Source organism: Lissotriton vulgaris, chromosome 2_2, assembly GCF_964263255.1.
Source record: "Lissotriton vulgaris chromosome 2_2, aLisVul1.2, whole genome shotgun sequence".
NCBI classification, from domain to species: domain Eukaryota; kingdom Metazoa; phylum Chordata; class Amphibia; order Caudata; family Salamandridae; genus Lissotriton; species Lissotriton vulgaris.
Genome location: NC_141688.1, coordinates 225,158,584 through 225,175,035, shown reverse-complemented (window position 1 = coordinate 225,175,035; position 16,452 = coordinate 225,158,584). Strand labels below are relative to the sequence as shown.

At 46.9% G+C, this 16,452-nt stretch overlaps 1 protein-coding gene across 1 annotated transcript in view; it reads right to left on the bottom strand.

The window, feature by feature from the left end:
- The window catches only part of LOC147729276 (catalase), a 316,196-nt gene that overhangs the window by 38,350 nt on the left and 261,394 nt on the right, over nucleotides 1–16,452 (bottom strand). The gene's annotated exons all lie outside the window — the stretch shown is intronic.

Below are 16,452 nucleotides of genomic sequence, written 5' to 3'. Positions count from 1 at the left end.
CAGGTAGTTGTAACCAAAGTCAGGCTCAGCAGTACCAGGAGGATACAACAAACGCCCTGGAACCAGCAGCTAATGCAGTTTTTCCAATGATATATCACCTAAACAGGAGTAGGTCAAGGCTCGAATTGGCTACCTATTGTTTAATGTGTAAGATAGTTGACTCAGGTGGTACATCCAATAGCAGGCATGTATTACCTTTGCAATAACAACAATCAAGTGTTGGACTGGGATGGTGAAAAATCTCACAGAGTCAAACTGGACTCAAACTACACGTTACTCTGTGGTAATTGATCAACTGGAGGTAAAACAAACTTAGAGAATCTATCAAGGAAAGTTACTAAGGATCAATGAGAGAAGAATTCATTCCAACAACTAGGGACGTCCCCGCTCTTTGATAGAAGTACTCATTGAGAAAGCATATGCAGTACGGGGAGATGCTCAGCATAAAAGGCAAGCTAAGGAAATGGCGTCATGACGTGACAAAAAGAAACAATTGCAGCCTATCTAAGGGTAAAGAAATAAAATGAAACTTAAAATACACAAGAATGAGTCTGTCAAAGGTTATGTTGCTGTACTAAGAGGTCTCACCCAAAGATGTGACTTTGGAGAACTCAATGACTGTCTAATTCGCGATCAGCTAGTCAGATGTACTAACAGCAGTAGGATACAAAAAAAGTTATTAACTAAAAATCCCACCTTGGAAGAAGCAATCGCCATAGCCCAGTTGATCGAACATACGGATAAATCATAAAACAAATGAAAGTGACGTAAGAAGTGGTAGCCTCCATAAAGGTTTATCAACCTAGTAAATCTAGTATTACTGTTTTTAAAGTCAAACACAATGGGGAACCATGCAATAAGCCATCAAGGGAGTTATTAAGCCTCAAATGCTTCAGATGTGGGAGCAACAACCATTTAGTCAACAGCCCATTCTGCACCGCACATAGCGCGCTTTGCAAGAAATGTAATAAAAGAAGACACTTAGCCACAGTCTGTAGGGACAGAGATAGTGGCCAAGTCAAAGCGGTCACGGTCGAAGGTGAAGAACAACTAAAGCACAAGTTACTACTTGTGTAACGATATGTCTGTAAGAGACATTAGTTAGTGATAGATTCCTTACCTTAGAATATCCCCAGGCGTCAGACTGGATCCGGAATCTTTTGCGTAGCAATATCCCTGCAAATGTCCTGCAAGGGGACTCCTCAGCCCAGGGCACTAGTAGTCGCCCTGGCTCGAGTGGAGTGAGCCCTCAGCCCAACAGGAGGTTCCTTCTTAGCCAAAGAGTAACACGATTGGATGCACAACACAATCCACGAGAGATGCTGCGCTTGTGCACCGCCCGTTTTTTCTTAGCGCCCACATAACCAACAAAGAGTTGGTCATCGACCCGGAACTGGCGTGTGCGATCCAGATAGTAAGAGAGCACGTTTTGGGTCCAGACGGTGGAGCCTCTGTTCCTCTTTCGAGGGATGCGGAGACGGAAAGAAGGTGGGCAACCTTGGGCAGGAAAGAGGGTTTTGTCCGCAACACAACCTTGTCCGGATGGACAGACAGGAAAGGAGGTTTAGAGGAAAGAGCTTGGAGCTCACTCACTCTCCTGGCAGAGGTGATGGCAACCAGGAAAGCAGCCTTAAGCGTAAGAAGACAGAGAGGACAGTTATGAAGCGGCTCAAAGGGAGCGTACATCAAGTAAGTTAGAACCAGGTGCAAGTCCCACTGGGGCATCACGAAAGGAACAGGAGGGAACATATGAGTGATGCCCTTTAAGAATCCGTTTACAATGGGGGACTTGAACAAAAAAGGCTGATCAGGTAGCCTTTAGAAGACTGAAAGGGCAGAAAGGTAGCCCTTGAAAGTGCCCAGAGCAGAGCCCTGCTGGGCAAGAGAAAGTAGGAAGAGGAGAACCTCAGAAAGAGGGGCAATGAGAGGATCCACAGCCTTTGCTGTGCACCATGCCACAAATCTGTTCCACCTACAGGGGTATACCGACTTTGTGGCGGGACACCTGGCTGCCAGAATGACATTACAGACTTCAGGAGGCAAATCAAATGGCCTCAACTGTCGCCGCTCAATCTCCAAGCATGGAGGTGGAGAGTGGACAGGTTTGGGTGGAGTACCATCCCCTGCTGCTGCGACAGAAGGTACTCCTAAAGAGGCAGACGAATCGGGGTATCGACTGACATACTGAGTAGCTCGGGATACCAGTACCTTCACGCCCAGTCTAGAGCCACAAGAATGACTTTGGGCCGTTCGCCCTTGATTTTCGTCAGCACTCTGGGCAGAAGTGGTATAGGCGGAAAGGAGTACATTATACCGCAACTTCACTCGCGACGAAAAGCGTCCCCACGCAAGTGCCATCTTGGAAATTTCAACGCGCAGAACTGATGACATTGCGCGTTCTCTTCGGTGGCGAATAGATTTAACCAAGGCTTTCCCCACTGCAGAAAAAGGCCTTGTGCAACGTCAGAGTTCAGATGCCATCATGCACCTTCGGCTGAGCTCGTCCGCCCTGGCGTTGAACCACCAGGGTCACGCCCTGATGTTCCAGCCACTGCCAGAGGCGCAAAGTCTCCTTGCAGAAGGTCCACGACCCCACCCCGCCCTGTTTGTTGCAGTACCACATGGCGGTGGGGTTGTCCGTGAACACCTGCACTACACTCCCCCGGACAGTGGGGAGGAATGCCTTCAGTGCTAGACGAATCTCCCGCAGCTCCAGAAGGTAGGTATGGAGCTGGGACTCCGCCGGAGACCAGGGGCCTCTGATCTCAGCCTCTCCCATGTGGCCTCCCCAGCCTTGGAGGGACGCGTCAGTCACAACTATGTGCTCGAGTTGGGGAAGGGAGAGGGATCGGCCACTGACTCAATCGCGGTCCGTGAGCCACCACTGCAGCTGTCTCACAGTGCCCTCCGAGATCATGACATGGTCGGACAGGTTGCCCTGATGCTGGGCCCACTGAAACTTCAGGTCCCACTGAAGAGCCCGCATCCGCAACCTGTTGTGATGCACCAGAAGGATGCAGGAGGCCATAAGCCCCAGAAGCCGCAGCGCTAACCTGACCGAGACCCGGGATAAAGGCTGAAAGAGTGTAATCAGAGCCTGAATATCCCAAACCCGCTGTTCGGGAGGATAAACCCGAAACTGCGCCGAGTCCAGAACCTCTCCGTTTAAGAGGAGCTTCTGAGAGGGGCACAGGTGTGACTTTGGCACGTTGATGGTAAACCTCAGCTGGTGCAGGAGGTCCGCTGTTGTCAGGAGGTGGCTGACTGTCTGGGGCGAGCCCGCCTTCAACAACCAGTCGTCGAGGTAGGGGTAGACTGAAACCCCTAACCTGCGCAGATGAGCTGCGACCACCGCCATCACTTTCTTGAACACCGGTGGGGCACTGGTAAGGCCGAAGGGGAGCACAGTAAACTGAAAGTGCTCGTGGCCTACCGAGAACCGCAGGTAGCGCCGGCAGGACGGGGATGTGGAAATAAGCGTCCAACGCTACCATCCAGTCTCCTGGGTCCAGGGCAGCTAAGACCTGAGCCAATGTCAGCATTTTTAACTTCTCCTTCCGGTGTAAGCCGTTGACGTTCTGAGGTCCAAGATAGGGCGCAGGCCCCCTTTGCCTTTCTTGGGTACCAGAAAGTAGTGGGAGTCACAACCACACCCTACTTCTGGCCCAGGAAAGCGCTCGATGGCCCCCTTGGCCAAGAGGGCTGTTACTTCCTCTTGCAGAAGTTGCAAGTGATCCCCCCGACACGCGGTGGCATAGCTGGAGGGGTCGCCTCGAAGGGGAAGGAGTAGCTCCTTCGGACGATCTGCAGCACCCACATGTCCGACGTGACAGTGCACCAGTGGAAGTGGTGATGGCGAACCCTGCTCCCCACTGGCGTCACATGGGCCTGAAAACACGGACTAGGAGGGTTTTGCGGCGGATGCTGCAGGGGAAGGTGTGGACTGGCCTCGCCGTTGTCCCCGATCGCCGCCACTGCGGTTTCCACAGCACGCACCGTGCTGTGTATTAGTCTGCGGTGTGTGGCTGGCAGCACGTGTAGGAGCGCCCCTTCCTTGGCCACGAAAGGAGAGAAAGGCACCAGTTTACTGGCGTGGGGCCAGAGAGGCCCAAGGATTAGGCCGTAGCCCTGGAGTCCTTAAAACTCACAATCGCATGGTCTGCCTTGTGGCCAAAGAGGCGACGGCCATCAAACGGCATTTACAGAAGGGTGGCCTGGACATTAGCCGTAAAGTTGGCGGTCCTCAACCAGGCGTAGCGTCGAACTGCCACCGTTGTTGCCATCCCTCTGTCCAGTGAGTCCGTGGAATCCAACCCACACCGGATGGAATAGCGTGCCGCATCTTGACCCTCCGCAAGGGCTTGGGCGAGTTTAGTCCGGGCCTCCTCCGGACATTGTGCCAGCACGTCCGCGACAGTGTCCCACAGAGTGTGGGTGTAGCGGCCCAAGAGGCATGCAGTATTGACTAACCGCAGTCCCAAATCTCAGGGACGAGAACACCTTCTTACCGAATTGCTCGTACCTCTTGGATTCCCGATCGGACGGAGCCGTCGCAAATGTGGTCTAGGAAGTAGAGGCCTGGATAACCAAGCTCTCGGGGGTGGGGTGGGTGGACAAGAAGCAAGGGTCGCCAGGAGCCGGGCGGTAGCGTCTGGCCACGTTCCTATCTGCAGGCTGACCTGTAGCGGGCTTGGACAAAGTGCCCAAAAGAACGTGACACAAGGCCTCACTAAACTACAGCAGAGGCTCAGCCGTGCTTGCCTGCGGTTTAAGGACCTCAGTGAGGAGGTAAGTCCACACGGCCGCCACGGGGATCTCTAGGCCCAATGCCTTGGCAAAGCCAGTGTCTGGCGAAGTGTCCAGTACACTGGCATCCCCAAGCTCACATGTCCATTCCTGTTGAGACTGGCACTCCTGTGCCAGAGGGTCCACAGACCCCTTCCAATCTCCCTCGTCACCCATCACCTGAAATTTAGGTTCAAAAGATGGGGCCGGTCCGTGGAAATAAAAGTCTCCATACGACGTCGAGAGCGGCACCCTGCGTCACCACTCCGGCGACGTCATTCTGGCGCTAACGATGCCGGTGACAGACGCAGAGCCGCAGACGACGCCTACTGACGCGCAGGGGCATTGCTACGCAAAAGTTTCCGGATCCAGTCTGACGCCTGGGGATATTCGAAGGTAAGGAATCTATCACTAACGTGTCTCTTTCAGATGCTCATCTTTTAAGTGAAAAGTACATGCGATGGTTCTGCTCCCGATTACCCTAAATGTAAAATACTTATCAATGACAAATCCGTGGAGATGTAGCAGGTTTTCCGTTCTCCCACAGAACTGTGCACAGAGATCTAGAACCTGGGTGAGTTAGGGTGACCCAAAACTCACCTTAGTTTCAGAAATCCCCTTACCAAGCTAGCTACAGTGTCTCATCAGTAGTAATAACTTACCAATGACTTAGACAATCCAGAACATGAACTTAGGGTACCTCAGGTATCGTGGAACACATGAACACTCTTTCATTATATAATCATTACAAACCGAAACTGGGAGGCAAAGAACACACGTGCAAGTTTGAAATGTTTATTTTTCAATGCAAAGTTCTCAAACACAGTATCTTATATAATATCAACATACATATTATAAAAACCAGAGTTAGCAGCATAGTCACTAGTCCATAATAAGCGAACGGTGATAGCATATTATAATGCAAAATCTATAGAAATCTGTATCACCTATATTTCGCGCACCCTATTTAGCATATTATATTATATCTAAGAAGGTCTCATTTGGGTTCTAGCAGGGCGGGCCCATACCTCTAATTCTCAGTAGGAGGAGATCACATTAACAGCTACCAGCTCTCTGCATGCGAAGCATCAAGTGTGTTGATTCATTCCCTGTAACTCTATCTTAATCCCCCGTAGAGCCCAAATGTTGGCAGCAACATTATTTGTGTTATGTCTAATGTAGTGCGAGGATCAGGCTTTCAGCAACCTTGTGTTAGGTTATTCTTAGAGGGTGCAGCTCTCAGTGTGCTGACAGTTGTACCAAACACGACTGATATCAGAGCAATAACATTATTCTCAAATAAATCACATCTTTCGTCTAGGTTGAAAGCTACAATAACAATTAGGTGTCGTGTGCAAACTGAAGCCGAAGGAAAATGTGTTGTTTAAACATTTAATAAACTCATGCTAACTTAACACAATATATAGAAACGCAGTAACCATATGACAGAGATATTCGGGGACTCATGTTCCCCTTTCACCCTTCTTAACGTAGAAGACTTCAAGGGAACTTGAAGAGAGCAGAGAACAACAATATATAGCCAAGACATTTCTCCATAAAGGTACACCAAGGATCCCATCCCCCTGGTGGGTATGTTTGAAGCCCATATACACTTTAAGGGAAGAGCCACCAAAGGTAAAGTGTATCTGGTGAGTGTAGGTTCCAACCTCTTGGGGTGGAAACACAAGAAGGCACTTGACATACTCGACCCTAACAATAAAGAGCAAGCCATTTTAGTGGAGGAACCTAATCTAGGAAAGATGCTTTGTGATTAATTCCCTCGCCTATTCTCTGACAAACTGTGTCTTCTGGGAAAATTCCAACATAAAATAAAAGTGAGACAGGGTGCCAGACCAATTGTCCACAAAACACGTCAAGTTCCACTTCGTCTTAGACAACCTCTGAAAGCTGAACTAGACAAACTGTGTTAATTAGGGGTCATACAACCCACTGATTCATCAGAGTGGCTGGCGCCCATTGTTATCGCTTCTAAGGCAGTGGGGAAGGCATCCATCTCTTCATTGACTTACGCAGCCTTAACGAACATTTTTGGGTTGAGTGGTTTTCCCTCCCCAATATTAATGAAATGCTAAGCACAATGGGAGAAGCCAAATTCTTCTCGGTTATTGATCTTTCCATGGCATACTACCAGGTAGAACTGCACCCGGAGTACAGACCCTTAACTCCCTTTTCGTCCCCTTTCGGCACATACATGTTCAGACGGATGCCATTTGGGTTTGCATCAGCTGCCGCTGTTTTCCAAAAGATGATGCAGCAAGTTCTTAGTGGCTTTCATAATAGTATGTGCTTCCATGATGATGTTTTAGTATTTGGTGCCTCTGAAGAAGAGCATGACACGGTGTTCAGAAAAGTATGTACCAGGCTATCGGAGGCTGGATTGACAGTGAAACAAGACCAATGTAAAGTAAAAGTAACAGAGGTTGACTACCTTGGACATGAAATTTCACAAGTTGGGATCAGATCTAAACACAGCTTAATACAAGCAGTAAAAGATGCCCCATTTTCAACATGTAAGGAGGAACTCAAGTACTTTTCAGGCCTAATTGAATATATGGCAAAGTTAATTTAGTCATTTTCTGGGAAATGTGAAAATTCACTTCTACCACTACTACCAACAATTTCATCTCGTTTCTGAAATCTGTCTTTTCCTTTGAAGGGATACCTGTGGTTCTTGTAACCGACAACGTGCAGTTTACCTCCGAAGAAATGAAGAGTTTTCTTCAGCACTTAAACATCAAGAATGAACAAGCATTTGCAATGCAATAGGTCTCGCATTAGGAAAGTGTGAGCTATTGGTATTGTAAATAATTTTTTTAATATGTGTTGGCTTTGAAAATATATAAATTAATAGCATTGTTATTCACACAACTAATATCTTACACTTGCCTAATGAGAGTCCTATTGGCTATGGCAATGCTTATTGGTAGCAAGCAAGGACAGTGCTGTTGTGGTCCTGAGTGATGATGTGGTGGTGGTGCCCCAGGGTGATGTGGTGGTGGTGCCCCAGAGTGATGTGGTGGTGGCGCCCCAGAGTGATGTGGTGGGGTGGCCCAGAGTGATGTGGTGGGGGTGGCCCAGAGTGATGTGGTGGGGGTGGCCCAGAGTGATGTGGTGGGGGTGGCCCAGAGTGATGTGGTGGGGGTGGCCCAGAGTGATGTGGTGGGGGTGGCCCAGAGTGATGTGGTGGGGGTGGCCCAGAGTGATGTGGTGGGGGTGGTGCTCCCGAGTCATGGGGTGGTGCTCCCGAGTCATGGGGTGGTGCTCCTGAGTCATGGGGTGGTGCTCCCGAGTCATCGGGTGGTGCTCCCGAGTCATGGGGTGGTGCTCCCGAGTCATGGGGTGGTGCTCCCGAGTCATGGGGTGGTGCTCCCGAGTCATGGGGTGGTGCCGCCGAGTTATGGGGTGGTGCCGCCGAGTCATGGGGTGGTGCCCCCGAGTCATGGGGTGGTGTCCCCGAGTCATGGGGTGGTGTCCCCGAGTCATGGGGTGGTGCCCCCGAGTCATGGGGTGGTGCCCCCGAGGGATGTGGTGGTGTCCCCGAGTGATGTGGTGGTGCCCCCGAGTGATGTGGTGGTGCCCCCGTGTGATGTGGTGGTGCCCCCGTGTGATGTGGTGGTGCCCCCGAGTGATGTGGTGGTGCCCCTGAGTGATGTGGTGGTGCCCCTGAGTGATGTGGTGGTGCCCCTGAGTGGTGTGGAGTGGTGTGGTGGTGCTACAAAGCGCGTTCAGATTATCAAAGCACAGAATGATGGAGCCGGGAAAAAGCAAGGGGAAACAAGAAAACACAGGGAGATTGTATAATGATAGACCAAGTACGTGGTCGAGAAGGCACTGAATGGGAGAACACGGAAAACACCCAGGGCCAATGAAGGAAGGAAGCAAGCACACGGGGGAGCAGGAGGAGACAAGCTCTCTGCATTTTTGTGTCTCAGAGGGAGAGAACCTGGTACCTCTCTGGCTAGATGGGGGAAAAGCCTGCAGTGGTCAACAAATGGGACAGTCATCAGAAAGTTCAGAAACATCAAGCCATCTACAACAAGCATTGGCATAGCCAATAGGTCTCGCTGTTGGGACCTTATAAGTGTTTAGCCATGCAACACTTGAAGTTGTTGCACAAAGGATATTGTGCTGGTTAACTAAACACTTCTAAGGTCCAAAAGGTGAGACCTATTGGCTATACCAATGCTTGTTTTGAAACCCATTGTCCAAAAAGCATTGGCATAGCGAATAGATATCGCCTTTGGAATCTTATACGCTTTTAGTTATGCAGTACAATACCCTTGGGGCAACAACATCAAATGTTACATGGCTAAAAACGTATAAGGTCCCAAATGTGAGACCTATTGGCTATGCCAATGCTTCTTAACCTTTGTCTTGTTTGGGTGAGCTCCGTTCAGACATTGGTTTGTCGGGTTGTCCATCATGTTTCAGGGCCAGCCTAGAGGATTTTGCAGATGCTTACATTTCTCAATTTAGTTTAACACTTTGTATTGGTAATGCGTTGTAAAGAAGTTCATGTTCACATGCCCCTTTGCCACAGCCCGCTTTTACCTGCATTCTAAACCGATTCTGACAAATCAACATCCTCTACCCGTCTTGCACATCAGCAACACACTCATGCATGCCAATAGACCTGATTCAGGAGGGAGATCCCGATTTTAAAAGCCAAAAGTTGCTTTCTTTTTTTGCTTTCTCCTAACTAAAATGACCTCCTCTTCAATGCACGTTAATGGGGAAATAAATTCCCCCATATTTTTTTTTATCTACCTGTTTGTTGTTGTGACATTTTATATAGCGCGAACTAGACCCGAAGTCATCGGAGCGCTTTACATGAGCACCAGTTACGTTACAGCCTAACAAATTCATTTTTGTTAATATTGAGGCACAGGCTCCAAAACGGCTGCATATATTTGCAGCTTTGAACATGGAAACTCTCAAGGTAATGGATACAGTTCCTTCTTATGAAAGCACGTTTTTTTCCAATTGGATATTTTTTAGGTATACATTTGTTTAGTTGAACACTGCCATGAAATTTCACCACAGATTGACGGTAACTAAGCCCAATTCCTTATTCTTATAGTTGCAGACCTTGTGATTAACATGTTTTTACCTGACTAGTGATGCAGTCACACATAGTGTTATAGTACTGCTGACTTGCATTGACGCACTTGTCTTTCTGTTGATGCGTTAACAAGCCTTGGAATGTGTCTATAAATGTTTCCTGTGGCAATCATGTATTCTTGAATTACACTGCATGACGCAGCGTGTAGTAACTGTATGGATCTTCAATCCCTGGCGGCACAGCATCCTGGATAATTTGCTGCATGGCTGAACACTTATAAATTCCCAAATGCGAGACCTATTGGCTATGCCAATGCTTGTTTTGTTATGTTAGCAACACTATTAATATAAATGAACAGATTGCTTTAACCACTATTCATATTTCATTGTCTTTGCACTGAACATAGTACGATGTGCAATATATAATCCTCTCTGCTAAACTTTTAACAGTAGGCATATTTATTAAATATATGGTTTTGCATATTTCTTCGTATTTATTTATTGGGGAGGGTTAGACTCTTCGTGTAAACTTTATTCTGTAGGAGGCAGGTTGGAGTTCAAAATAGCTTCTTGGAACTGAGCAATTGATATGTGCCTTAAGTCATTTTCTGCTTGAGCTAATCTGCAGTATAGTGTGACTTTTGTATTTCAAATATGCCCTCATGTTTAAAAGTTAGTGTAAAATAATGGTCAAGGGCATACACTGCAACATTTGTAATTATGACAAGGAAAAGTATTTCCAACTCCACTCACCCATAATGCTGGGTGAGGAACAAAACACCTGGAATGCAGGTAAACAGGAGGAATTACCAGCATGTTAAAAAAATACCATTTGACAGCTCAAGTGCTCCCCATATGCTGAAAATTGGCAGACGTTCTGGCTTGCTGTAGTAGCTGAGGACACCCTTAGTCGATGCCTTAAGATTGACAGCTAATGCTCCTAATTGAAGCACCAGACATGCGTACAGCATGCCTCTGCCGAAAGGCCCTGTAAATGCAAGCTTGGCCCTTCAGGTTACTTTTGATCATACAGCCAGTCTTTGTCAGATTTGCGGTCTCTTTACCTGGAATACAATGGACTTCTATTTGGCCTTTGTTCTTTGGTGTGAACTGCCTGAACAAAGGTGAGGATTGGAGCAGGGCCCCAATCTTGTCTACCCAAACCAGGCCAGTAGGCTGGAGAGGCATACAGGAGGTCAGCCCTCGCCCGTTCTCCACAGGCAATGCTCTCTGCAAACCAGCAGCAAAGTTAAGTCACCACAGCCTGTGGATGAACATACCCTTCACCTATGCTAGGCACTAGGGCTCCATCACAGAGTGCTATCGCCCCAAAATAATATATATCTCCTATTGCTCACCAGTACCTTGGCGTACAGTGCAGGTGGTAAGCACACGTTCTCTAAATTATTTCCTGCAGTCAATAGCAGGATTCTTGTTTTATGGTAGGTACTAAATGTGCGTCCCTATAGTTTTTGGGCAATAAATCACGGTTTACCTGGATCACTGCAGATGGCAAATACCCCTCCTCAAAGTTCTTCTTGCGTAATGTGACCTCTGATACTTGGGAAGTGGTACGTCCCCTCATGTAGTGTCATAGGAAGATTATGGATCCTCCTTCTTATAAGTTTTAAGAGCTGGTAAAAGCCCCTTCTGATTATGTCGAAATCCCTAGGGTTAGTAGGAGATGCAAGTAAATATTTGTGGTTTGTTGCCGTGTGGGATACCTCTGCACGCTTCTTAGGTGATGAATGTCTATTTCAGTAATTGTCTGGCAGTTAACCCCCCCACTGCCCCATTTGTCTAATACAACGGAGGTGCACAATGTGCCAGTAATTACCTATTTTGCAACGGCTACCATAAATTCCCATAATATGCCAGGAATTACGATCAATAACTGCATCTCAAGCACACAAACACATAACTCATGCACTCAGTCCATCACCAACTCCTGCACACCGCATAGAAATCACTTTTACTTAACATTTGTCCATCACAGTTAGTAGCGGCCAATCATAGGCATATGACATTCTGTAAAACAAAAACACGGGATTCCCAAGAAAATCCATGATGTGCTATGGGTTCTGCAAATGTGAATCTGGAGCATAAACCGAGGGGTCAGTACTAAGGGTGTAGCGTAAAAAAACAGCATTTCAAATGTTTTTTTGACAGCAGCTACAAAACCGGGCACAATGCATTGGAGAAGGTGTTTTGGTGCGCCGAATAGGGCAGAAGGTTGTGTGCGTTCCACTGAGCCACCAGTTAGAGACTGTACCACTGGTTACAGTCACCTGAACTATTTTGATTTGTCACAAAGTTGCTAAGTTTCCCAGATCTAATGCGTGATGTACTTCTCCAGTCGAGGTTTTTTCCTTTGAATTCTGGGGGTTGTAATCTTGTTTTATTATGGCATTTGCAAGACTACAAGCCCCAGAATTAATAGGAAAAACCCTAGAATGGAACAGCAAATCGCACATAAACTAGGGAAAGTTGACAGCCCTGGTGTTATCTTTATACTTACTTCACCTAAGATGGGTTAGTGTAACGGGCCGTTTCTCCCGAGTTCCGGTTTAGACTTTCAACCATTCGTCCTGAATATTTGCAGACTACGTGGAAAGTCTCCTCCATGCTAGGGGCGTCACCCTATTGTAGAAAAATTTAGCCCGCAGCAATAGTACCCCCATCCTCGAGCTGGTTGGGGTTTTCAAGGTAGTCCAGCCCCGCAGATCAAGGAATACAACTTGCCACCACAGAAGAATGAGAACGGAGCCTATGCGTACAGAGCTGGCGGCAGAGGTAATCCGGACAAGATACGGAACAAGTTGGGGGGAAAGTAGGAAGCGCTGAGTGAGTGTGGAGAAGAGGAGGCGGGGCCATGGCAGCCGGGAAAGGACACTGTACGGACTGCGGGAAGTAAGGATAACGGAGTAGGAGCTGCAGAACACAGCTCTACTTACCAACACAGCTCCCCTGCACGCGGTTCACCTAGTCTTCCTGCTGCCCGTGGCGCAGACCTGCCAAGCAGTCATTTGATGACGTCTCCCGAGCCCGCGTATTGACGGGAGGTGGGGCGTGCAGAAGCTACATACTGCGCCACTAGACAGTCTATGTGTACGAATGCCACAGCCAATGAACTAAATGAGGTTTTTTTTCTCCACGTTTACGCTTCTGCCGCTTTCGTATCCCATGTAGACAACCGTTTCCCCATCCATAGCACAATAAGTTACTGGCAGTGTAGGAAAGGAAAAGTTTAACTCTGGTGTTGTGTAACATTTTCTCATTTCCACCGAAAACGTGTTAGGGCCTGCTTCCCGGCTGTCTTCACATTTCTGCCGTATTTACCAACGCCGACAGCTGCAGCAATGTAATCCATGGTTGGATTGGGATTAAAAATCGGCCTGGGCAAGTTATAAACCAGCACCGCCTCTCCCCTACCTCGAGCAGGAATGACTGCAAAATTGCGCCCAAAAAAAAAAAGGGAGGGGGTGGAAACAGCCACTGAATCCCTCCCCTCCAGGACTCTGTGACCGGCCTCGTGGTTGTCATAGCAACATTTCTGGAAATTGGTTTGCGACACCAGAAGTCAGGTCACGGAGTCCTGAAAAGGAGGGATCACAGCCGGACAAATCATCTGGACAGGGGCATTGTCCAATGGCAGGCCTCCGTTTCGCGAGGCCCGCCAAAGGGAAAAGGGGGCATGGTTTCACGCAGTACTGAAATTCCCCTGTTCACAATAGGTCTTTGCCTGCAGCAGGGCCATGCCCTGCAATGCAGGCTTCGACCTAAAAATGGTATGATCAGAAGTATGGGGTGAAAGATCTAAACCTCAAAACCAGTAGTGGTGAAGAAACCCACTCATGTACAGACTGGACAGAGTACATTTCTCTCTCTACATAATGTCGAGAGCAAAGGGAAAAATGTAGTGCGGTTAGAGCATGGACAGAGCGGGGATAGAATTGCTCTGGTTAATTAACTGCACTTGCATTCTACTTCAAACTTGTACCTGTTTACTTGCTGCTTGCTTTCCTTCCCCTTCTTGGGTAGGAGATGTGTTGTAATCCTTCTCTTTCTTTCCTTTGGTACATTCCTCCCATCCCTCCTTCTTCCCCCTGTTGGTGTACCCGGGAGCTCAAGTTAGAATGTTGAGGAGCTCAGTGACACGATTCTGAGAGTGGATGACCATTAATAAACATACTCTTACCTTTCCTCCTGCCTCATCTGATTTCTTCCTTGGTAATCACTACACAATCATAACCCAATTAATTTTTATGAAATTTAACACAAACTGCATGAAGGTATGCCATTGAGATAATCACTTATATCGAGTTGGTTTAAATCAATAATCTGAAACAAATTTGCCTCTCATTAATTCTGATTGAATAAGATTGTACAGAAACCAGATCACAGATGATATAGTCTAAGTGATAAGAAAATATATGTTGATGAGAGTACATAGAAAGATGGTAAATTGTTTCTTGTCTGAGCAAACGCCATATAAAAAGAGCAGTAGGCTCATCGTCAGTACGCTCAAGAGTCAGTTTGGTGGCCATTATTATGATGCAGGATAGAAATGGGGTTGTGTGTCGCGATCAAGAGAACTCAATTGGTTGAATAAAGATAAAAGTTACATTATCTTAACATTTGAATGGGATTGTACATTATCTTAACATTTGAATGGGATTGTTTTTGACTATCAGGCCAACATCCCCTAGTTTGCAATATTAGCACATTAATAAAGTAGATTGACCTGAGGCTATTGGAGATCGCTTGAACACCATTTCTACAACATCTGAACCTCAGAGCGAACCTAACTGTGAAATAAAGGTTGTTAGCGGACACATTTTGTGTTTCAAAGAGATCTATGGATGATTTCTAATTAAGTTGAAACAATGACAACTACAACACCAGACTGATTCTTTACAAAATGGATTACAATTAACCCCATTTGCTTGAACAACAACTGATTTTGGTTTCACAGTATTTGTATGTAGACAATGGTCACATTTTCTTAGCGCTTCCAACTAGGACTGCACCATCTGCCTATTGAATGAACGGTCTTCTCTGCACCAATTTGCAATGTATTTAGTTCTAAATCAATAATTCACAAGTGACTGTCAAAAAGAAATTCCATTCATAATAAGGTTGTAACCATGGATGTATGCTTATTCAAGAAATAAACAAAGAAATGGTATTCAGTTCAGTGGATGGCTTAGTTTGAAATAGTTTTCATGGTGCGACAAGTGAAACCTTGGCACCCACCGTTGGGCAGCATTCTGCTGAATCTGTGAGGACTGTGCTGTTTCAGCACTTCAGTATCATCAGTCCAGCAAAATACAGAAAACAAACGGGGGTAATTAAGTAAAACCAGCTCACTTCAATACATACAGTATGAAAGCAAACAACAAAACAAGCATTGCTATAAACATGGTATCAATTATCAGTAATTACCAAATTGCTCAATGTGGAGACAGAAGATCAATAACAAACATTCAGTGCAATTGGAGATTAGCACAAGGAGGAACTTCGAGATTATGGAACTAGATCTCAAAGTAAGATTCATAGGCCACATAAATAAGCTGTGTGTAAAAGGGGCACTATGTGAACTTGAAAAATAAGCAGTCTTTGACCCACTGCAGGTAACTTTGTACTTCAGTCCAACCTGACAGATTAAACTTAACCCCTTCACTGCGGCGGCTATTCCGCCGCAGTGCTAAGGGGGCGGGGCGGCCGCATGCTGGTGACGGAACCGCTCCGCCACCAGCGTCGGTGGCGCTGTGCTTATGACGGAGCGGTTCCGTCACGGCCCGCCCCGCTCAATAGAACGCTCAGCGCAGGCGCGGAATACGCGCCGCGCATGAGCAGCGAGCGGGCCATGACGGAACCGCTCCATCAGCACAGCGCCACCGCAGCTGATGACGGAGCGGTTCCGTCATCAGCAGACAAGGGGTTAAATAACACTGTGGCTAGACTGTAGAACAAGGTTCACATCAGCAAGTGTGTTTATACAAAAGGTACCCACTGTGGATGCATTACCAAACATCTATATGTTTTACTCACATTATGTAGTGTTAATGCTCCATTCCAACAACCACAGACTGCATACCTAGATGTACACATTGACAAATGGTAGAAATAGGACTACACATCAGGATCAGTATAAGAAAGTTGGATTTTCATGTTGAAATGCCATTTTGCCACCACCCAATGTCAGTAGGCTGCTTTGTAGAGCAATCGTGCAACCCCAGGCTGTGGTGACCTACGTCACCTGACAGTATTGTCTGATCTAAACCAAACATAATTACCTTTCAGAACTGTGAGTCATAAACAGCGTAACTAGCTTTACTATTGTCAGAATAATGCCTGTACATTGATTTACTTCAGAACTATGCCTTAGCAGACTTATAAAAAATCATTATTCCACAGTTGTAATATAATCCAGGAGATCTAGGACTCAATACAGACCCACTCTCTGGTCACACATATAAAAATATAAACTTGTGTAATAGTGTGCCATCTGAAGTGTTTTGATTTCAAATCATTCTACTAACAGTGCTCGATGTATTGTTTGTACACTGCCTGACTGTGGTC